Source organism: Panthera onca, chromosome E2 (genome assembly GCF_046562875.1).
Source record: "Panthera onca isolate mPanOnc1 chromosome E2, mPanOnc1 haplotype 2, whole genome shotgun sequence".
NCBI classification, from domain to species: domain Eukaryota; kingdom Metazoa; phylum Chordata; class Mammalia; order Carnivora; family Felidae; genus Panthera; species Panthera onca.
In genome coordinates this window covers 47,140,522-47,163,939 of record NC_138353.1, presented here as the reverse complement: position 1 = coordinate 47,163,939, position 23,418 = coordinate 47,140,522, and the positions used below count along the sequence as shown (strand labels likewise).

Below are 23,418 nucleotides of genomic sequence, written 5' to 3'. Positions count from 1 at the left end.
TCAAGAGTTACATGCTCATCTTCTGACTGAACCAGCCAAGCACCCCAGGAGATTTTTGTTTTTAAAACGGCAACATCCCAAAAATTAACTAAACTTTTAGGAAGAGAGAATGGCTGGGAGAAAAGATCATTATTTTTATAGTTTTGTTTATTATTGAAAAACTCATATGCTTCAATTTAACAAATAATAACAACAACAAAAAACAAAACTAAAGATGCATCAGCCAAGAGTCAGACATTCGGATGCCAGTCCTGGCTGGGTTACTAACTTTGTGCTGTAATCAGGGTATTTAACATCTCTGGGCCTGTTACTTCAGCTGGCCCTGAAGTATTTATTTGAGAATAAATACTTTATAAATATTAACATACATTATTTAATATATAAATATTATGAGTGCTTTCTTTATGACTAGACTTATTCCAAAATGGATTTACAGTGGCTTAATATCCAGAGGGATCAAATGTGTGAAAACACTTTGAAAACTATGAAGGATTTTGCAAACATAAGTATAAAACAGTTTTTATACCACCATACAATTCATCTAAACCATTTCTTGATTGTCCACTACCAAGTAACAGTAGTGCATTGTGTCTTACAATTTACAAAAGTGTTTTTATATACAGTTATTCATTTGCTCCTCACCTGTCATGAGCTTGTAAACCATGCAGGCATTATAGCATAACAGTTAAAAGTGTTGGTTTCTGGAGCTAGACTGCCTGGGTTTAAAATGCTGCTCTTCCTTGGGTGCCAGGGTGGCTTAGTCAGTTGAATGTCCCAACTTGATTTTGGCTCAAGTCTGGTCTTCTGGTGCCTGAAATTGAGCCCTGCATCAGGCTCTGTGCTGATAGCTCAGAGCCTACTTGAGATTCTTTCTCTCTCCCTCCATCTCTCTCTGCCCCCCCCCCCTGCTCGAATGTGCTCTCTCTCTCTCTCTCTTAAAATAAATCAACTTTTTTTTTTTTAAATTTTTTTTTTTTCAACGTTTTTTATTTATTTTTGGGACAGAGAGAGACAGAGCATGAACGGGGGAGGGGCAGAGAGAGAGGGAGACACAGAATCTGAAACAGGCTCCAGGCTCCGAGCCATCAGCCCAGAGCCTGACGCGGGGCTCGAACTCACAGACCGCGAGATCGTGACCTGGCTGAAGTCGGACGCTTAACCGACTGCGCCACCCAGGCGCCCCAAAATAAATCAACTTTTTAAAAAATTTTTAAATGCTGCTCTTCCTTTATTGTATGACCTGTAGAAAATTAGTAAACATCTCTGAGGATTTCTGAACCTCAGTGTACCTGTCTATAAAATGGAGTTAATGATAGTAGTAGCATTGGCACCTTAAGGCTGGTGTAATAATCAAATGAGCCGATACACTTAAAGTACTTAGAACAGTGGCAGGCACGTGGTAAGGGCTCAATAAATAGGAGATGTCTTTAGGATAAATATCATCTTACTTTTAGCATAGTTTCCAGGTAAGAAACTTGGCCACTATCACTGCTCTGTGTGCATACTGCCTCTGTAAAAGCTTACTGCAGAACAAGTGCTGAATACGGTTTTCACTTTTTACTTTTGTGTGTGTTTGTGTGTGTGTGTTTAATTTTTAAAATTTTTTTAAATGTTCACTTAATTTTTGATAGAGACAGAGCACAAATGGGGGAGGGGCAGAGAGAGACGGAGACACAGAATCCGAAGCAGGCTCCAGGCTCTATGCTATTAGCACAGACCCTAATATGGGGCTCAAACCCACGAACTGTGAGATCATGACCCAAGCCGAAGTCGGACGCTTAACCGACTGAGCCACCCAGGTGCCCCTTTTTTTTTTCTTTTTTAGTGTTTATTTATTTTTTGAGAGAGAGAGAGAGAGAGAGAGAGACAAAGAGACAAAGAGAAAGCATACAAGCTGCGGAGGGGCAGAGAGAGAGGGAGATATAGAATCTGAAGCAGACTCCAGGCTCTGAGCTGTCAGCACAGAGCCCAACGCGGGGCTCAAACTCACGAACTGTAAGATCATGACCTGAGCTGAAGCTGGACACTTAACTGACTGAGCCACCCACACACCCCTACTTTTTTTTTTTTTTTTTTTTGGTAGAAGTGAACATTTTTTTCAAATTTCTTTTGGTTGGCCAAAACGGGTACTAATGTAGGTCATTCATAAAATCGAAGTGGCCTAATGTGAACTTTTGAAAAGTGAGGGGTAACTATATATCTTTTAGCCTACATAATAGTCATTTAATAAATGTATTGGCTGAGTCTACTACACCACACTGTCCTGGGTGCACAGAATCTGTTACAGACATTTTTTTTTTTCATGTTTATTTATTTTCCAGAGAGAGAGACAGAGACAGAACATGATCAGGGGAGCAGCAGAGAGAGAGGGAGACAAAGAATCCGAAGCAGGCTCCAGGCTCTAAGCTGTCACCACAGAGCCTGACTTGTGGCTTGAACTCACAGACCATGAGATCATGACCTGAGCTGAAGTCAGAAGTTTAACTGACAGAGCCACCCAGGCACCCTTGTTATTGTCATTTCAATAGAGACTGCCCTACCCTCTTTATTTCATTAAGGAAAACTAGATTTTTAAAAAATCCTCCAATACATAAAAATATCAATATTACCACTCAGGAGATAAATGATAGTTCCAAAAGAAGCAGAAAAATGAGAGGTCATTGGGCGCCAGAGCTGAGAAAGAAGTCTTTTGGAAGACATGGCATATCAACTGGAATCATGGTATCAGAGGGAACCCTCTTTTGGAGGCTTAGTTGCAGTGGGGTTCTTAAATGACAGTATCAGCAGCTGAAGCCATAAGACCTTTACAGCAGATAGGGAAAACTCTCCCTACAGAAATGTGGTCAGTGTCTTTCACAAGGAATTCTTCCTGCTTCTCCACATGCCAGAGATCTCAGCTGAGAAAGGAGAGTGAAGGAGATCCAACCCTGTCGGAAACAGTGACATGTGTCAAGGAGGTGGCTCCACTTGTTTGAATCACCTGAGTCTATAAATAAGCCTGAGAGTCAGAAAGAAATTAGTCCCTCTGTTGTTTATGTAATGTTTTCACAAAAAGCATTTTTACAGTTCTTTTAGGCATGGTGCCTAATCACAATTTATCCTGGCTTGAGAAAAGTTTAGGAATTAATCTTTCAGTTGTGGCAAAAGAGCTAGAAGTGATGTAAAATTGAAATTCTAATAGCCAACTCCATACACCCTTTGGCCTCGTACCAAGACCATTAGGAAATCTATATGCCCCTTGAAACTAAAGATCAAAGCACATAGGATACAAGGTTCAGCCCAGCTCCTTCTTTGATTTAGAGATTTAAAAGAGGCAGTCCTGGGGTATCTGGGTGGCTCAGTTGGTTAGGTGTCCGAATTCAGCTCAGGTCATGATCTAATGGTTTGTGGGTTCAAGCCCCACACCTGGCTCTATGCTGATCGCTCAGAGCCTGGAGCCTGCTTCGGATTCTGTGTTCTCTCTCTCTGCCCATCCCGCACTTACACTCATTCTCTCTCTCTCTCAAAAATAAATACTAAAAAAAATTTGTTTTAAAGAGGCAGTCCTGGGTGCCTGGGTGGCTCAGTGGGTTAAACGTCTGACTTTGACTCAGGTCATGATCTTAGGGTTTGTGAGTTCAAGCCCCACGTTGGGCTCTGTGCTGGCAGCTCAGAGCCTGCTTGGGATTCTCATTCTGTCCTCTCTCTCTGCCCCTTCCCCACTTGTACTTTTTCTCTCTCTCTCTCCCAAGATAAATAAATACAAATTGAAAGGGGGGAAAAAAAGGCAGTCCAGAGTTTGCCAATGGAGATGCTTTATGTCATCCTTGTTTTGTAAATCATTCTATATTATGTTGGCACTTTTAGAGTAAAAACTCTTACCAGATATGAGGTTGCAACCAACTCAAACCCCAACTTGAGGAAGTGGTGCCATTCTCTAGTCTAGGGAAGACAAAACTGTGGCCACTAGAGAAGGATGCAGCATCCAGAAAGTCAGCAGGGCTTCTGACTCATTTCCCACTCAAGTAATTCTATTTCCTTTATACAAGCACCATCATTTGCCTAGAAGTTTCCATGGTAAGGAAGGTTTTGTTTGAATAAACAAGGTTTTGTTTTATGTGCCTAGCCCCATCCTTACTCCTCTAAAATCAGGCAGTTCTGCAGTTTGCTTTAAAGTTAGCCTTGGGGCACCTGGGTGGCTCAGTCAGTCCTTCTTCAGCTCAGGTCATGATCTCCTAGTTAATGAGTTCGAGCCCCACATCAGGCTGTGTGCTGACAGCTCAGAGCCTAGAGCCCGCTTTGGGTTCTGTGTCTCCTCTCTCTGTGTCCCTCCGTGCTTGTGCTCTCTCTCTCTCGAAAATAAATATACGAACACACACACACACACACACACACACACATATAGTTAAAAAGTAATTAAAATTAATTTGACATTTTGCTGTGAACCAAAAACTGCTCTAAAACATAAAGGTTATTAAAAAGAAAAACAAACAAAATGCCAGTTGTACAAGAAACAATAATCTGACCATCTTGTTTTCTCAGCCTCTCCTTTATCCCATAGAATCACTAATATTTAGTCCACTAGAACTCAGCAAATAGAAACTGAAAAGGAAACTAATATTTATTGAGCACCTAATAAGTGCTAAAGGGCTTTACATAAATTCTTTTAATTTTCATTATTGTCCCCATTTTATAGAGGAGAAAAAGGAGGCTCACAGCTAGTAAGTGGCAGAACTCAGACATACAGGATTCCACTGATTTCCTAACAATGCCTTTTCTTCACTCTGTGTTGCATTCTTTCTTTAAAATATTTTTTTATTTTATTTTTTAATGTTTATTTATTTTTGAGAAAGAGCAAGCAGGGGAGGGGCAGAGAGAGAGGGAGACACAGAATGCAAAACAGGCTTCAGGCTCTGAGCTGTCAGCACAGAACCCAATGTGGGGCTCAAACTTATGAACCACAACATCATGACCTGAGCCGAAGTTGAACACTTAACCAACTGAGCCATACAGGCACCCCATTCTTTAAAATACTCTCTTTTTTAAAAAGTAGGCTTCATGCCCAGCATGGAGTCCAAAATAGGGCTTGAACCCATGACCCTGAGATCAAGACCTGAGCTGAGATCAAGAGTAAAATACTCATGGGCTCCTGTGCAGCTCAGTTGATTGAGACTCTGGATTTTGGCTTAGGTCATGATCTCGTGATTCATGGGTTCAATCCCTGTGTTGGGCTCTGTGCTGATTGCATGCAGCCTGTGTGGGAGTCTCTCTCTCCCCCTCTCTCTTTGCCCTTCCCCCACTTGTGCTTTGTCTCTCTCTCTCTCTCAAAATAAATAAATTGGGGCGCCTGGGTGGCGCAGTCGGTTAAGCGTCCAACTTCAGCCAGGTCACGATCTCGCGGTCCGTGAGTTCGAGCCCCGCGTCAGGCTCTGGGCTGATGGCTCGGAGCCTGGAGCCTGTTTCCGATTCTGTGTCTCCCTCTCTCTCTGCCCCTCCCCCGTTCATGCTCTGTCTCTCTCTGTCCAAAAAATAAATTAAAAAAAAAAACCAGGGGCGCCTGGGTGGCGCAGTCGGTTAAGCGTCCGACTTCAGCCAGGTCACGATCTCGCGGTCTGTGAGTTCCAGCCCCGCGTCGGGCTCTGGGCTGATGGCTCGGAGCCTGGAGCCTGTTTCCGATTCTGTGTCTCCCTCTCTCTCTGCCCCTCCCCCGTTCATGCTCTGTCTCTCTCTGTCCCAAAAATAAATAAAAAAAAAAAAAAAAACGTTGGAAAAAAATAAATAAATAAATAAATAAACTTAAAAAAAAAAAAGAATAGGACATTTAACCAACTGACCCACCCAGGTGCTCCTAAAATACTCATTTTTAAAAAGACACATATTCCTCTAGTTTCTTTGCACTTTCATGCACATCTGACAGAAGGTACCATTTACCAAAAGTCTTATAGCTAGTAAGTGGATAGGATTTAAATACACACCATTCTGTCTCCCTGGAAAAAGTGATCATTATGAGAGAAGTAAGGATCCAAGAGAAAACAAGAGTTTATTGACTATAATTAATAAAATTATTTAGGTCAGGAATCTTCATCTAAGAATTATAGAAGTTTCAGAGACAGGAATAATTATATGTATATGCATGGACACACATATACATTATTACAGACAGAGAAGCAGAGACTTTAAGGGATGGAAGAGGTTGTAAATGAGAACACTTCAGACTCACACACAAGTAGCCACATTAACATTTGTGCTGAAGAGCCCTGATTCCCAGGCAATTAATTACTCAATCCAAGACCAAGGAATTTTGTGGTTTTCTTGAGGATTTCAAGTCTCCGGTTAAGATCTTCAAAATCAACTTCCTCAGAACCACAAGGGTCAATGGATAGGCTGACTTGAGGTTTTACATCAGGCAAATCAGGAGGCATAAAGTTATCAAAACCCATCTTGGATCTTGATTCTGGCTTTGGAGAAGTTGGGAGGTTGAATCCTGTACCTGTTCATTTCAATAAATGTAATTAAAAGTCACAATAATACAGCCTTCCAGAAAGAAATCCCAGCCTCAATGGCAGTAGACTATTATTACTTTTGAGAGGGCAGCATATAATCTGGCTGGAAAACTAGACAACTCCCCCATCATGCAAATGGTGGTAGTGGTGACATTTTGTTGGCCCTTGCTTCAAAGGCAATCTGGACTTCTAAAAAAGGCACAGTTTTTCAAACTATGTGCATAATTATCTAGTGTGATGGTTGTTTCAAAACTTTTTCTGTGTTAAAGATCTCTCTGAGATCTATATCCACTTTGAAAACTGTTAGCTACTATAAAGGAACCCACTGTACTCCTGGTAAGTCACTAATAACCTTCTGTCACCTATGGAGGAATAGTCTTATAAGAATTGAAAAGTCTTGGGGTGCCTGGGTGGCTCAGTTGGTTAAGCGTCTGACTTCGGCTCAGGTCATGATTTTGCGGTTCGTGAATTCGAGCCCCCGTCGGGCTCTGTGCTGACAGCTCAGAGCCCGGAGCCTGCTTCGGATTCTGTGTCTCCATCTCTCTCTGTCCCTTCCCCACTTGTGCTCTGTCTCTCTCTATCAAAAATAAATAAAATGTAAAAAAAAATTTTGAAGAATTGAAAAATCTTCAGTGAGTAGTAAGCAGTTCCAGCTTCTACCAGCATTCCCTATACTTACTAGGAAACAATGAAGGACACAAATCACTCTTCTTATAGGAGTCATTCTGAAAGAAAAAAGACCGCTGGGTTGTGATTGGTCTGAGCGCCAAACACACATTTTGTTCACAGTAAGCCTTCAATAAATATTTCATAAAATTAACTTCTCATAGTCCAGCTTCCTTCTTGTGAAGGTGAAGTTTCTATTTATGCCTTCTGGAAATTACCCTTAGGAGCAACTATGAGTTTTGCTGCTTTTGTCACCTGTGGTCACATACAAGAAACAGGAAATCTTTTATCTTAAAGCCTGGAGATGCTACTTGTGAAAGACGATTCAGTTTAATAAAGTCTGAGGACTCTTTCTCCAAGAAATAAATGGCAAGGAGAAAACAACAGGCAGGAAGAAGGAAGTGTTAGAGATGAGAAGGTTTAGGAGATATATCAACCAAATACAATGTGTAGATCTTTGGTCCTGATTTCAATAAAATAACTATAAAATGCATTTTTGAGATAATCAGCAAAATTTTTCAAAGTTTATTTATTTAGAGAGACAACCAGTGGGGGAGGGGCAGAGAGAGAGGGAGGACAGAGGATTGGAAGCAGGCTCTGTGCTGACAGCAGAGAGCCCGATGTGGGGCCTGAACTCAAGAACGTGAGATTCTGACCTGAGCCAAAGTTGGACATTTAACCGACTGAACCGCTCAGGCACCCTAGCAATTAGCAAAATCTAATGTGGATTGAGTATTATATTATAGTAAGAAATTATTTTTCATTGTATTGAGCATCATAATGGCATGGCATTTTTTTATATTATAAAAACAAAAGGTATGTGTTAGAGATATTTACAGAAATGTTTACAGGTGAAATTATATGATGTCTGAGATTTGCTCTAAATTCCTCCTTCCCCACAGGGGTGCCTGGGTGGCACAATTGGTTAAGCATCTGACTCTTGGTTTCAGCTCAGGTCATGATCTCATGGTTTTGTGAGTTCAAGCCCTTAGCCCTTACTCGGGGGCTCCAGGGCTCCATGCTATCAGTGCGGAGCCTGCTTGGGATTCTCTGTCTCTCTCTCTCTCTGCCCCTTCTCCACTTGTGCTCTCTTTGTCTCTCTCAAAATAAATAAATAAACTTTTAAAAAATAAAAATAAAAGATAAATTCCTTCTCCCCCCCCCCCCCCAATAAAAGTGTCAGGAAGAGAGAAAAGAAGAGAAGCAGAAAGTTGATAACTGTTAAAACCATGTGATGGGTACATGGAAGTTCATTATATTATTACCTCTAATTTTCTATATGTTTAAAGTTTCCATAATAAAGTTTTCTTTGTTTTATTTTTTTAAGTTTTTATTTTAATTCCAGTTAATATACAGTGATATATTAGTTTCAGGTGTACAATGTAGTGATTCATCAAGTCCATATATCACCAGATACTCATCACGACAAGTGCACTCCTTAACCCCCATCACCTATTTAACCCATACCGCACCTCCCTCCCCTCTGGTAACCATCAGTTTTTTTCTCTATATTTAAGAGTCTGTTTCCTTCTTTTTTTTTTTTTTTTTTAAGTTTATTTATTTAAGAGTACATGCGCACGAGCAGGGGTGGGACAGAGAAAGATAGGGAGAAAAAGAATCCCAAGTAGGCTTTGCGCTGTCAATGTGGAGCCCGACATGCGTCTCAATCCCACAAACCTTGGGATCATGACCTGAGCTAAAATCAAGAGTGAGATCCTTAACTGAGTGGGCCACCCAGGCACCTCAATTCTTTCTTATTTTAAATCAGAGGACTTGCATTCCAAGACTGGAAGCTGAGCACTTCACAAGGTGTCATTCAGATAAATAATTTCAACAAAGAAAATCAGAGTTAAATTATGTCTGAAATATAAAATCTTAAAAAAAGAGTTTCATAGGGGCACCTGGGTGGCTCAGTTGATTGAGTGTCCAACTTCAGCTCAGGTCATGATCTCACAGCTCGTGGGTTCGAGCCCCGCTTCGGGCTCTGCGCTGACAGCTCAGAACCTGGAGCCTGCTTTGGATTCTGTCTCTTTCTCTCTCTCTCTGCCCCTCCCCCACTTGTACACACACTCTCTCTCTCTCTCTCTCTCTCTCTCTCTCAAAAATAAATAAACATTAAAAATTTAAAAAAGAGTTTCATGGGGTCAGAAATACCTTGCAAGTTTAAAAGAATAAGACCATTTCTCTTTATTCATACTGAAGGAACAGAGTAAAGAGAATTAATGTCTATGGCTCTTTAGCTTTTACTTATTTGACTTCTCTAGATTTATGTCTACAAAGTTTTGAGATCTTTATACTATTTTCAACAAGAGAAGATAACTGTTTCCCCTACATATAAATTAAATATTGAAATATGTGTCTAAATCACTGTACATGAAAGACTTTCCAATTTGTCCAGCTCATAAAAATGTTCCTTGCAGTCCATATTGTGGTATTGTCAAGAGATTGACAAAAGACTACAGGCCTATTTTCTCATGAGTTCAGCATAAAAACACATCAAATGGGGAGCCTGCGTGGCTCAGTCTCTTAAACCTCTTAAGCGTCCGACTTTGGCTGAGGTCATGATCTCATAATTCGTGAGTTTGAGCCCTACATTGGGCTGTGTGCTCACAGCTCAGAGCCTGGAGCCTGCTTCAGATTCTGTGTCTCACTCTCTCTCTCTGCCCCTCCCCTGCTCATGCTCGGTCTCTCTCTCTCTCTCTCAAAAGTAAATAAGCATTAAAAATCAAATGTCCGCTAAATGACTGCAAATATGCTCCCTAGCCTTAAAAAACATCACTAAGATGATTCTACCATTCAAAAGGCCCATGTAGAAATATATTTTAACACTACTGGTAGTCCCATCCCAGAATCAGTTTCCCTCTCTGTACTGACCTTTCAGGAGGAAGGGATAAAAAACAAGAGGCTGGAGGTCTCACAGGAAAGGGTCCCAGTGCAGATATTGGTGATGCCTCAAGTGGATCACCAGTTCCTGCTAAAGTTCCACCTGCTCTGTCAACAGCACCTTTCTTAACATCCTCAGTAAATCCAATACTGACCAGGTCTGCCAGGGCTTCCACCTAAGGCAAGAGGGTAAGAGTCACATTGTGTTCTCAACTTATCACACATTTGTTTATCACTTACCTACTAGATGCCAAACATTCTTAGAAGCACAGGGGAGGAAACGGTGAGCAAGGAGACATGGTTCCTGCCCTCATGAAGTTCATACTTTAATGTAAGTTAAGTCGATGACAGATAAAGCAACCTTCAAGCTTCTGGCCCATACCACCTTCTTTCTCTCTCTTTCAAAGACTATATTTTGAGTGCCTATGCGGTCAGACATTGTAGTACATCAATGATTAAGAACTGCACATAAACATGCATAGGTAGGTCTACAAGAACGTTTATCAAACTTGAGCAGTGGTAAACTCTAAATTTATTCATTCGTTTGACAAAAATCTATTGACAGTGCTAGGGATGCTACAGTGGACGAAACAGATAAAAGTCCCTGTCCTCATACAACTGATATTCCAGTGGAAGAAATAGATAATAAACAAAATCACTAAGTGAACTATATCGTATGTTAGAGTTAAGAGCAATAGAGAAAAAACATAAAGCAGAGAAGAGGGAAGAGGTTGACATTTTGGAGACAATAGCTGAGAAGTGACTCACAGAGAACACACAAGTACAGACCTGAAGGAAGTGAGGGAAGGACGGGGAAGATAGCTAAAGAACACAGAGTACTGGAAGTACAAAGGTTCTGAGGTGGGAACCAGCATGTGTATTTGAAGAAGCACAAAGAGGCCAGTGTGGCTGAGGCAGAGTAAATAAGGGGAAAAGTAGAGACAATGAGGCCAGACAGAAGAGGTGAGAGTGCATTTCCTCCTTCATCACAGGAAAGTTGCTGCCTGTTACTCGTAAGTGAATTAAAAAGACATTGTAAGGGTTTAAAAGAAGAGGAGTAACATGATCTGACTTAGGTATTAACCAGATCTCTGACTGTTATATTGGATCAATTAATGGGGAAGAGGAGTAGAAGCAGGAAAACCAGTTAAGAGGCTATTGCAGTCATTCAGGCAAGAGATTAGGTTAGATCAAAGTACTGTCAATGGAGGTGGTGAGAAGTGGCAGAATTCTGGATATATTTAGAAGGTAGAGTGACCAAGATTTGCTGAAAATTGGTTGGGGGCTAGGTAGGGGTTGAGAGAAGGGGTAGAATCAAGGAAGATATCAAGATTTTGCCCTAGCATAGAATTGCCATGAACTGTAAGAAGGAGTAGGTCCATGAAAGGGATGAGAGCACTGTTGGACATGTTAAGTTTGAGATGCCTCTGAAACATCCACGTGAAGATGTCAAGAAAGTGGATGGATATATCAGTCTGGAGTTCGTATCAACCTAGAGCTCTTAGCTAGTGATGGAGATATATGGAAGTCTTCACCATAAACATGGGATTGAAAACCATGACGTAGGATGAAATCACCTAAAGAATAGAGAAGAAAGGGAAAAAGTCTAGAGACTGAGCCCTTGGGCACATCTCTAGTGGTATTTCATGTGGCTTTTACTTCTTCAAAGTTCCTTTCTGTATTGTCTAAGTTTTTACAATGTGTCCTTTTTCAACAAACCATGTAACTTTTTGGAAGAGGGAAAAAAAAGGAGTATGAGTCCTAGCAGGAAACAATCAGCAAAACCTCAGAAAAGTGTGCCCCTTAACACTACCCAACTTGGTGCATGCCTCTTCAGCAATTCAAAGGCATTAGGGGGAAATCCCTCTTGTCCTAAAACCCTCCATGACCACCTTTTAGAAGCTTAGACCACCTTGAGTGATGTTGATGATGATGATGGTGATGATGGTGATAGAAAGCAAAACTTGATTACATTGGCTAAGTGCCAGGCATTGCATTTAACTTCTTTATTCATATTAGCATGTTTAATCATCTCAACAAATTATGAGATTTGGTAATAACGATTAACTCTTATTATCCCCCTTCTTAAAGTCCAGACAACTGAGTCTTTGAAAGGGTGAGTCACTTGCCTGAGGTCTCATGGTTAATAAATGGTGAATCTAGGATCTGAATATGGGTCATTTCACTACTGAACTCATACTCTTAACACCAAAATATAGTGCCTTATACTACACTATAAAATTGAGATCTTAAGAAGTAAAAAAGCTTTACACACTTCCGTGTGTATGTGCGTGTGCACATGTGTTTGGGTGTTTTTTTTTCCAATATATGAAATTTATTGTCAAATTGGTTTCCATACAACAGCCAGTGCTCATCCCAAAAGGTGCCTTCCTCAATACCCATCACCCACCCTCCCCGCCCTCCCACCCCCCATCAACCCTCAGTTTGTTCTCAGGTTTTAAGAGTCTCTTATGCTTTGGCTGTCTCCCACTCTAACCTCTTTTTTTTTTTTCCTTCCCCTCCCCCATGGGTTTCTGTTAAGTTTCTCAGGATCCACATAAGAATGAAAACATATGGTATCTGTCTTTCTCCATATGGCTTATTTCACTTAGCATCACACTCTCCAGTTCCATCCACGTTGCTACGAAAGGCCATATTTCATTCTTTCTCATTGCCACGTAGTACTCCATTGTGTATATAAACCACAATTTCTTTATACATTCATCAGTGGATGGACATTTAGGCTCTTTCCATAATTTGGCTATTGTTGAGAGTGCTGCTATAAACATTGGGGTACAAGTGCCCCTATGCATCAGTACTCCTGTATCCCTTGGGTAAATTCCTAGCAGTGCTATTGCTGGGTCATAGGGTAGGTCTATTTTTAATTTTCTGAGGAACCTCCACACTGTTTTCCAGAGAGGCTGCACCAATTTGCATTCCCACCAACAGTGCAAGAGGGTTCCCATTTCTCCATATCCTCTCCAGCATCTATAGTCTCCTGATTTGTTCATTTTGGCCACTCTGACTGGCGTGAGGTGATATCTAAGTGTGGTTTTGATTTGTATTTCCCTGATGAGGAGCGACGTTGAGCATCTTTTCATGTGCCTGTTGGCCATACGGATGTCTTCTTTAGAGAAGTGTCTATTCATGTTTTCTGCCCATTTCTTCACTGGGTTATTTGTTTTTCGGGTGTGGAGTTTGGTGAGCTCTTTATAGATTTTGGATACTAGCCCTTTGTCCGATATGTCACTTGCAAATATCTTTTCCCATTCTGTTGGTTGTCTTTTAGTTTTGTTGGTTGTTTCCTTTGCTGTGCAGAAGCTTTTTATCTTCATAAGGTCTCAGTAGTTCATTTTGGCTTTTAATTCCCTTGCCTTTGGGGATGTGTCAAGTAAGAAATTGCTATGGCTGAGGTCAGAGAGGTCTTTTCCTGCTTTCTCCTCAAGGTTTTAATGGTTTCCTGTCTCACATTCAGGTCCTTTATCCATTTTGAGTTTATTTTTGTGAATGGTGTGAGAAAGTGGTCTAGTTTCAATCTTCTGCATGTTGCTGTCCAGTTCTCCCAGCACCATTTGTTAAAGAGACTGTCTTTTTTCCATTGGATGTTCTTTCCTGCTTTGTCAAAGATTAGTTGGCCATACGTTTGTGGGTCTAGTTCTGGGGTTTCTATTCTATTCCATTGGTCTGTGTGTCTGTTTTTGTGCCATGGGTGTTTGTTTTTAACACACTTGTAAGTATAATACTTAAGGTATCTTCATCCTTGTTTTCTACCCTATTGTTACCAACTTATAAGGGTCATGTGACAGCAGAAGTCAAGCTCTGTTAGGAAAAGTATGTGGGTGGAGAAAAGGTGCAAATGTCACCTGCTTTACAATCCTGGCAGAGCTACTCTGGAAGCCACATTCCTAAGTAGAAAACAGATCTTCTGGTGCACAATAAAAATCTCAGCTTTAAGTCCATTCTTTGTTCTTGAAAGTATTCACTGTAATGGTTACCGTGGATTTATATGGCACATTATAGTTCTTAGCAATTTCTGTCAGGTACTATTCTACTACAACCTGGGGTAGAGTAGTCACATTTAATTTTACACATTAGCTGCAAGATAAAGAACATAACAGAATTTGGTCACACACATATCCACAAACTCAGAAACAAAAAGAGTTGAGGTGGTCTTTCATCTCTAAATCACTGTCCTTTATTTTTCTAGTATCCGTTCTGTAAAAGTACAATTAAAAACTTTTTTTTAAATTTAGGAGGTGCCCTGCTTATATCATAAAGATAGCCCAATCCTGGGGAGAAAGAATCTCAATCTCTGAAAATAAGAGGAAGAAAATAAACCTAAGAAAAAAAACTTTAAATTGAAAGTTCTGATTTTGGAAGTATTTGAATTATGTCAAAGGCGATATTCAACACACTCAGCAACCTACAGTACAGCAAGGCACCATCCAGTCAGAATGGACACCCTGAAACAACTCTGAAACACCACCAGCCTGAAACAACACTGCGGCTAGATCTCTGTGTCTCAGCTGAATGTCAGTCCTGAATTATACTGTGTGGTCATGATGTAAGATGTTCAAAACTTGAAGCTTCTAAATTTATAAACTTCCTTCATATTACTAGGCCAGTTACATTTAGGAAAATGTATGCTTTCTTTGTAAAGAAATAATCTCAGATTGCTTGACACTAGCTTTTTTATAAAGCTCTGAGTTCCCTAGTCCAAAATCTTTAAACAGGTTATTCTGCCTCCAACGTGTTTGGGTGGCTCAGTTGGTTAAGTGTCTGACTTTTGGTTTCAGCTTGGGTTATGATCTCATGGTTCGTGGGTTTGAGCCCCACATTAGGCTCCACACTGTCAGTGTGGGATTCTCTTTTTCCCTCTCTCTCTGACCCTCCTCTGCTTGTTCTCTCTCCCTCTCTGTCTCTCTCTCTCAAAAATAAATAAATATTTTTAAAAGTTTTAATGTTTATTTTTTAGAGACACAGAGACAGTGCAAGTGGGGGAGGGGCAGAGGAGAGAGAGAGAGAGAGAGAGAGAGAGAGAGAGAGAGAGAATCCCAAACAGGCTCTGCGCTGCCAGCTAAGAGCCTGACACAGGGCTCAACCCCAGGAAACTGTGAGATCATCACCTAAGCTGAAACCAAGAGTTGGACGCTTAACTGACTAAGCCTCCCAGGTGCCCCAAGACTTATTTCTAAACATCTTTCAGTCTGCACAAAATTATGCATTCTGAGTTTGTTTATATTTGCTTTTCCTGTATTTCTTGGCTTAGAAAAATGTGTGTCTCTGGAAATGTGTCTACCTGAGAGGTGACAGTTCCGATCTCATTGGTTCGACACAGTTGACCATATTCTTGGCTGTACTTTGCACACAGCTGATTAGATACCTGAAGCAAACCGTCACCAAGAAAAAAATAAAGGTGAAATCCATCAAGTTATGACAAATTTGAAGATGAAGAACTACGAAAAGAGCAAAAATCACTTTCATCTTATCTCATTGGAATTACATTCTATTAGCATCAAAACAACAGCAATAGCAACAGAACAAGTGTTTTGTTCTTAAGTATCTGATAAATGTGAAACTTAAAACTTCTAATTCTAAATACCTTATAAATTATGACTCCTGTCTCCGCACGAAAGAAATCCACTGTCAAATTTTGCTTTATTTTTTTAGGTAAGGTTTATTATTTTTTTCTACCATTGCCATTTAAAAAAAATTTTTTTTAATGTTCATTTATTTTTGAGAGACAGAATGTGAGCAGGGGAGGGTCAGAGAGAGAGGAAGACACAGAATCTGAAGCAGACTCCAGGCTCTGAGCTGTCAGCACAGACCCTGACGTGGGGCTTGAACCCACGAACTGTGAGATCATGACCTTAGCTAAAGTTGGACACTTAACCAGCTGAGCTACCCAGGTGCCCCTCTACCATTGCCATTTTTTTTTAATTTTTTTTTAATGTTTATTTATTTTTGAGACAGAGAGAGACAGAGCATGAACGGGGGAGGGTCAGACAGAGAGGGAGACACAGAATCTGAAGCAGGCTCCAGGCTCTGAGCTGTCAGCACAGAGCCCGACGCGGGGCTCGAATTCACGGACCGTGAGATCATGACCTGAGCGAAGTCGGACGCTTAACCGACTGAGCCACCCAGGCGCCCCGCCATTTTTTTAAAAAGTATTTTTTCACTTACACACTAACAGCAGAAAATACTTCTATGGTTGTCCTTTAAGAGAAAAAAGGATTCCTCTAAGTAATCCTACAATTCTAAACAAGTAGCAAGAGTGATACTCTCACCTACAGTTATGGCACAGGCAGTGAAAACTTATCAAACTTACTATCTTCAACTCAGGCACCTCTGACTGGAGGCGAGGAGCTGCCCAGATTAGTGTAGATACAGATTAGGTCAGACCAGAATCCAGTTCCCTAAGAAGAACACAAAGTTATGCAACACAGAGCTTTATGTTTCCATCTTTTCCCTACTTCAAAGATAGTCCATGGACAATATTCGAAATATATTATCAAATAATTCTTTTTTTAAGTTGATTTATTTTGAGAGAGACAAAGACAGCGCAAATAGGGGAGGGGCAGGGAGAGAGGGAGAGAGAGAGAATCCCAAGCAGGCTCCTCACCGTCAGCATGGAGGCTGACATGGGGCTCAATTCCACAAACTCCAAGATTATGATCTGAGCCAAAATCAAGAGTCAGATGCTCAACCGACTGAGCCACCCAGGCACCGCTAATGTTAAATAATTTTTTTAAGTGAAATTACAATATATACAATTACAGTATATACACATAGGTATATATAACTATATATATACCCACACACACGTATGTGTTTATACACAGATAAATAAATACATATATGGACTGAAAGAAATGTACCAAAATTCTTATCTCTAGATTTGGTGATTATGGATTCTTTTTTTGTCTGTATTTCACCACTCCTCTACAAACTCAGAAAAAAGATAACTATATGGTTCTTTTTTAAGACCAACTTTATTTATTTAAGGCATCTCTACACCTAACAAATTTAAGACCCCAAGCTCAAGAGTTGTATGCTGTTCCCACTGAGCCTGCTAGGTTCCCCAACAACCATATGGTTCTAAACATGGCTCCTTGGACTAACATATTCCCTTCAAACAGCACTACTTCCTCCTATAAAAATTAGAGACAAAGTTCTTTGGCATAGTACCAGCAAGTTAGAGTGCACTCTCCCCCCTCACTAGGTGCGGGGATGCCTTCTCACTCCTTTGAGCCTGAAAAATGTGCAGGTTCAGTAGGTCTTCTTTGTGGCCTGGATCAAGCTGAACCAAGCCAGCAAAAGGTCACAATACAGCTCCAGGATCTCCATGGATCCTCTGTGGTAGTCTTCTCAGATAACATGTTCCACTTGGATCCGAGCTCGTTCATCTTTCCCATTAGCCAGACAGTCAGCAATCTCTTTCCTGGCTCTCTGGGCCTGCTCAGCTTCAGCACAAAGCACACGTATAGGAAAGTGCATGTACGGGGGCTTCTGGGTGGCTCAGTTAGTTGAGCCTCCGGCTTCAGCTCAGATTGCGATGTCCCGGTTCTTGGGTTTGAGCCCTGCGTCAGACTGTGTGCTGACAGCTCAAAGCCTGGAGCCTGCTTTGGCTTCTGTGTCTCCCTCTCTCTCTCTACCCCTCCCCTGCTCGTGCTCTGTCTCTCTCAAAAAATAAAACATTGACAAAAATTAAAAAAAAAGAAAATTAAAAAAAGAAAAGTGCATGTACAAAGAGGAGTTTATTGAATAAAAAAGGCAGGTGACATGATAGTGTGAAACTTTTTATAAAAACAATAAAAAATATGTACCATATGTGCACATATGAAGTTATCAATGTTTTGCACTAAGCTGTGGTTCTCAAAGTGTCATCCCCAGATCAGCAACGCCAGTATCACCTGAGATTCTGTTAGAAATGCAGATTCTTGGAGCCCACTGAATCAGAAACTCTGAAAGTGAACCCAAAAATCTGTGTTTGAACAAGCCCTCCAATTTTGACACCTGTTGAAGGTTAAGAATTGCTCTAGGGGGTGTTCTGTCAGGTGATCTTTGTTTTATCCTTTCAGCTAACCTTGCTTTTCTAAAATGTCCCATAGTGAACATTTCTTATACTTGTAATAAAAATATTATTTAAAAAAGAAGAATAGGGGATCCTGGGTAGCTCAGCCAGTTGAGCATCTGACTGTTGATTTGGCCCAGGTCATGATCTCACGGTTCATGGGATGGAGCCCTGTAGCCTGACACTGACAGCACAAAGCCTGCTTGAGATTTTCTTGCTCCCCCTCTTTCTACCCCTCCTCCCCCTCAAATAAGCTTAAAAAATAAAAATAAGAAAATAAAGAAGAATGCATGAAGTGCTCTACATTTAGAAAACTGTTCTTGGGGCGCCTGGGTGGTTCAGTCGGTTAAGCAATGGACTCATGATTTTGGCTTAGATCATGATCTCACAGTTTGGGAGTTTGAGCCGTGCATTGGACTCTGCACTGACCGAGGATCCCAGCCTGCTTGGGATCCTCTGTCCCCCTCTCCGCCCCTCTCCTGCTGACTCTCTTTCTCTCCAAAATAAATAAAATATTAAGACAAAAACTGTTCTCAGGGGTGCCTGGGTGGCTCAGTTGGTTAAGCGTCAGATTCTTGGCTCAGGTTGTGATCTCAAGGTTGTGAGATCAAGTGCCACGTCAGGCTTCATACTGGGCATGAAGCCTGCTTAATATTCTTCCTCCCTCTCTCTGTCTCTCTCCCTCCCCCCCCACCACCTGTGGGTGTGGGTGTTTCATTTTATCCTATAACACCTGTGTGAGGTGTTATTTGCATTTTACAGTTGAGAAAATTGAGATTCTAAGAGGTTAAATGGCTTGCCCATGGTCACACGATTAAGAGTAACTGGTTGAATTAGAACATGGCCAAATCTTCAGACTGTAAGCTCCTATGCTTTCTCACCATATTATGCCAATAAAATGAACAAGTAGAGTAATGCTGGGGACGTAACAAATGTAGCCTGTCCCAGACCAATCCACCAAGGTAAGTCTTACCACTTTGTATTATCAACTGATGACTGAGCCTGGGGAAACAGACTTTTCACAAGTCAGGAAAACCTGAACCCCTAAATTATGTAACCTGTCTGTTCACTGAGTTATACTCACCTCCTAATCACGAAAAGACAGAGTTATTCTCTGCAAGCAAATCTTGACATGAGACTACATTTAAATCTGAAATAAACACAAATCTCAGTGCTTGAAAGGTTGCTTAGCCAAGTACAAAGGAGGAAAATGTTCTCTGTTCTAGACATCACAGGGAAAAGAAATTATAGTGGAATTGGACTTGTTTCAGATAAATACTGAACTGTTGTTACACCATTACTAATATTAGCAAACATTTATTGTGTGCCCAGGTTATAGTTTGTGTTACAAATAGATCCCTGGAATGATAGAAAACCAAGATCATTATCTCCCTTTAAAGAGGAATAAGTTTAGTTAAGGAGGGCTAATTTGCTTTATATACCTCAAATCACTCAGGCACTCCAAGTTTAAATTAAATTTGTTAAAAGAAGATATAATTTATCTGGATAATAATATGTGTCACTGGATTTCCAGGATCTAATAAAAGGACATGTGAGCATGCAGTTTAAAATTCACAAGCTCAGGGCGCCTGGATGGCTCAGTCGGTTGAGCATCTGACTTTGGCTCAGGTCATGATCTTACAGTTCATGAGTTCAAACCCCACAGTGGGCTCTGTGCTGACAGCTCAGAGCCTGGATCCTGCTTCGGATTCTGTGTGTCTGTCTCTCTGTGGCCCTCCTCCACTTGTGCTCTGTCTCTTTCTCAAAAATAAATAAACATAAGAACAAATTTTTAAAAATACAAACTTCAAGCTGTATTACAAAGCTGTAATCATCAAGACAGTATGGTGGTGGCACAAGAACAGACACTCAGATAGATGGAACAGAATAGGGAACCCAGAAATGGACCCACAAACATATGCCCAACTAATCTTTGACAAAGCAGGAAACAATATTCAATGGAATAAAGACAGTCTCTTCAGCAAGTAGTGCTGGGAAAACTTGACAGTGACATGCAGAAAATTGAACCTGGACCACTTTCTTACACCATACACAAAAATAAATTCAAAATGGATGAAAAACCTAAATGTAAGACAGGAAGCCATCAAAATCCTCGAGGAGAAGGCAGGCAAAAACCTCTTTGACCTTGGCCACAGCAACTTCTTACTCAACATGTTTCCCGAGGCAAGGGAGACAAAAGCAAAAATGAACTATTGGGACCTCATCAAAATAAAATCTTCTGCACAGCAAAGGAAACAATCAGCAAAACTAAAAGGCAACCAACAGAATGGGAGAAGATAGTTGCAAATGACTTATCAGATAAAGATCCAAAATCTATAAAGAACTTACCAAACTCAACACCTAAAAAAACAAATAATCCAGTGAATAAATGGGCAAAATACATGAATAGACACTTCTCTAAAGAAAACATCCAGATGGCCAGGGTTAGTATCCAAAATCTATAAAGAACTTACCAAACTCAACACCTAAAACAAATAATCCAGTGAAGAAATGGGCAAAAAACATGAATAGACACTTCTCCAAAGAAGACATCCAGATGGCCAACCGACACATGAATCAATGCTCAACATCTCTCATCATCAGGGAAATACACATCAAAACCACCACGAGATACCACCTCACAGCTGTCAGAATGGCTAACGTTAACAACTCAGGCAACCACAGATGTTGGCGAGGATGCAGAGAGAGAGGATCTCTTTTGCATTGCTGGTGGGAATGCAAGCTGGTGCAGCCACTCTGGAAAACAGTATGGAGGTTCCTCAAAAAAATTAAAAATAAAACTACCCTATGACCCAGCAATTGCGCTACTAGGTATTTATCCAAGGGATACAGGTATGCTGTTTTGAAGGGGCACATGCACCCCAATGTTTATAGCAGCGCTATCACCGATAGCCAAAGTATGGAAACAGCCCAAATGTCCGTTGATGGATGAATGGATAAAGATGTGGTATAATATACAATGGAGTATTACTCGATAATCAAAAATAATGAAATCTTGCCATTTGCAACTACATGGATGGAACTAGAGGGTATTATGCGAAGCAAAATTAGAGAAAGACAAATATCATACGAGGACTTTAAGACACAGAACAGATGAACATAAGGGAAGGGAAGCAAAAATAATATAACAGGGAGGGGGACAAAACATAAGAGACTCTTAAATATGGAGAACAAACAGAGGGTTACTAGAGCAGATGTGGGAGGGGGGGTGGGCTAAATGGGTAAGGGCATTAAGGAATCTACTCCTGAAATCACTGTTGCACTAAATGCTAACTACCTTGAATGTAAATTTTAAAAATAAATAAAAATTAAAAAGAAAGTGTAATTACATGGGGTGCCTGAGTGGCTCAGCCAGCTAAGTATGTGACTCTTGATTTCAGCTCAGGTCATGATATGATGGTTCCTGGGACTGAGCCCTGCATTGGGTTCTGGGCTGACAATACAGAACCTGCTTGGGTTTCTCTTTCCCTCTTTCTCTCTCTCTCTCCCTCAAAATAAATAAATAAATTTAAAAATTAAAAAAAACATTTAAAAAAATAAATAAAATTCACAAGTTCTGTGTAAACCATCAATCATCTTCATTTTCATGGTAAAAATGATGGGTACCATTGAGTTTGCCTAAATTTCATTTGTGCATTTTTCTTAGGCCCCTGTTATCTAATGAATGCCCAAAAATCTATCTGGAAGTTTGAGTAACAGCTGCCTCTCCACCAATAGATTATAGTAATTCGAGTAAGTAGTGCTATTTATGGAGCACTCAGAAAACTGTATGCACACACAATACTTATTTTACCTGAATCCCCCTCATAATCAGAGATCATTGGTTTTTCAGTTTATTGAGGGGTTAATGGCTCATGTGACTCACTGAAATGAGGAAAGAGCAAAAGGCAACAGAAAAGTTGGATTTAAAGAAAGAAGACAAAACTTGTCAGCTACTACCTCCACTCATGGGTGTAATTCTACTTGAGTCGTCACCTGACAGAAGAAATAGCTCTTTTCTTTTTTCTTTTCTTTTCTTTTCTTTTCTTTTCTTTTCTTTTCTTTTCTTTTCCTTTTCTTTTTTCTTTTCTTTTCTTTTCTTTTCTTTTCTTTTCTTTTCTTTTCTTTTCTTTTCTTTTCGGTGTGTTTAAATAAAGGTAAGGAAGCCCTTCCAGAAAAATGTGTCCAGCAGCTCAGACTTAATAGCTATTGCACATTTGAAGAGGCTTGACTAGATAAAGTTCTCTGCTATGGTGAAGAAAAGTCCAGTAATCTGGACATTGTTTTACATTTTAAATCTTTGGAAACTTCTTTTTAAATTATACTTCTTATTTTGGGATAATTGTAGATTCATATGCAGTTTGTAAGAAGCAATACAGAGAGATCCAGAGTAATTTTTACTCCGTTTCTGGTGGTGATAACATTTTGCACAACCAAAATACTGATATTTAAAAAAAATTTTTTTAATGTTCATTTATTATTCATTTATTATTTATTATTATTATAGAGCACAAGCTGGGGAGGGGCAGATAGAGAGGGAGACACAGAATCTGAAGCAGGCTCCAGGCTCTGCGCGGTCGGCACAGAGCCCGACGTGGGGCTTGAACCCACAGACTGTGAGATCATGACCTGAACTGAAGTTGGTCCCTTAACCAACTGAGCCTTGCAGGCACCCCCCAAGATACTGATATTGATACAATCAAGATACAGAATAGTCTTTGGAAACTTTTACATGATTTAAATTTTTTTAAGTGTTTATTTTTGAGAGAGAGAGAGACAGAGCATGAGCAGGGGAGGGGCAGAGAGAGAGGGAGACCCAGAATTCCAAGCAGGCTCCAGACTCGGAGCTGTCAGCACAGAGCCCGACATAGAGCTCTAACTCAGAGTGAGATCATGACCTGAGCTGAAGTTGGTCGCTTAACCAACTGAGCCACCCAGGCACCCCTTAAGTGATTTTTTTAAAGTTTATTTATTTTGAGAGAGAGAATGGGAGCATGAGTGGGGGAGGGGCAGAGAGAGAAGGAGAGAATCTCAAGCAGGTTCAGTGCCATTAGCGCAGAGCCTGATGTGGGGCTTGAGAGAGAGATCATGACCTGAGCCAAAACCAACAGTCAGGACACTTAACCAACTGGGCCATCTAGGTGCCCCAAACTTTTAAATGATTTGAGCACTATAATCATTTCCACAAGTCAGAAACATTCCTTTGAATTCTAAAATTGCTAAGTAATGTCTTAGGAGATATATGGGGTGTGGGAAGGTAGTGCTCAGTGATGACAGGCCGCTTACTGTGCTGTCTAGAGTATTTACTCACCT

At 40.6% G+C, this 23,418-nt stretch overlaps 1 long non-coding RNA gene across 1 annotated transcript in view; it reads left to right on the top strand.

The window, feature by feature from the left end:
* LOC132690190 (uncharacterized) overlaps window positions 1-23,418 on the top strand; it is a 28,339-nt gene that overhangs the window by 2,763 nt on the left and 2,158 nt on the right. Inside the window, exon 2 of the long non-coding RNA XR_009615300.2 lies at window positions 14,285-14,595. This is a non-coding gene — a long non-coding RNA (uncharacterized LOC132690190). The remainder of the gene's footprint in view (window positions 1-14,284; window positions 14,596-23,418) is intronic.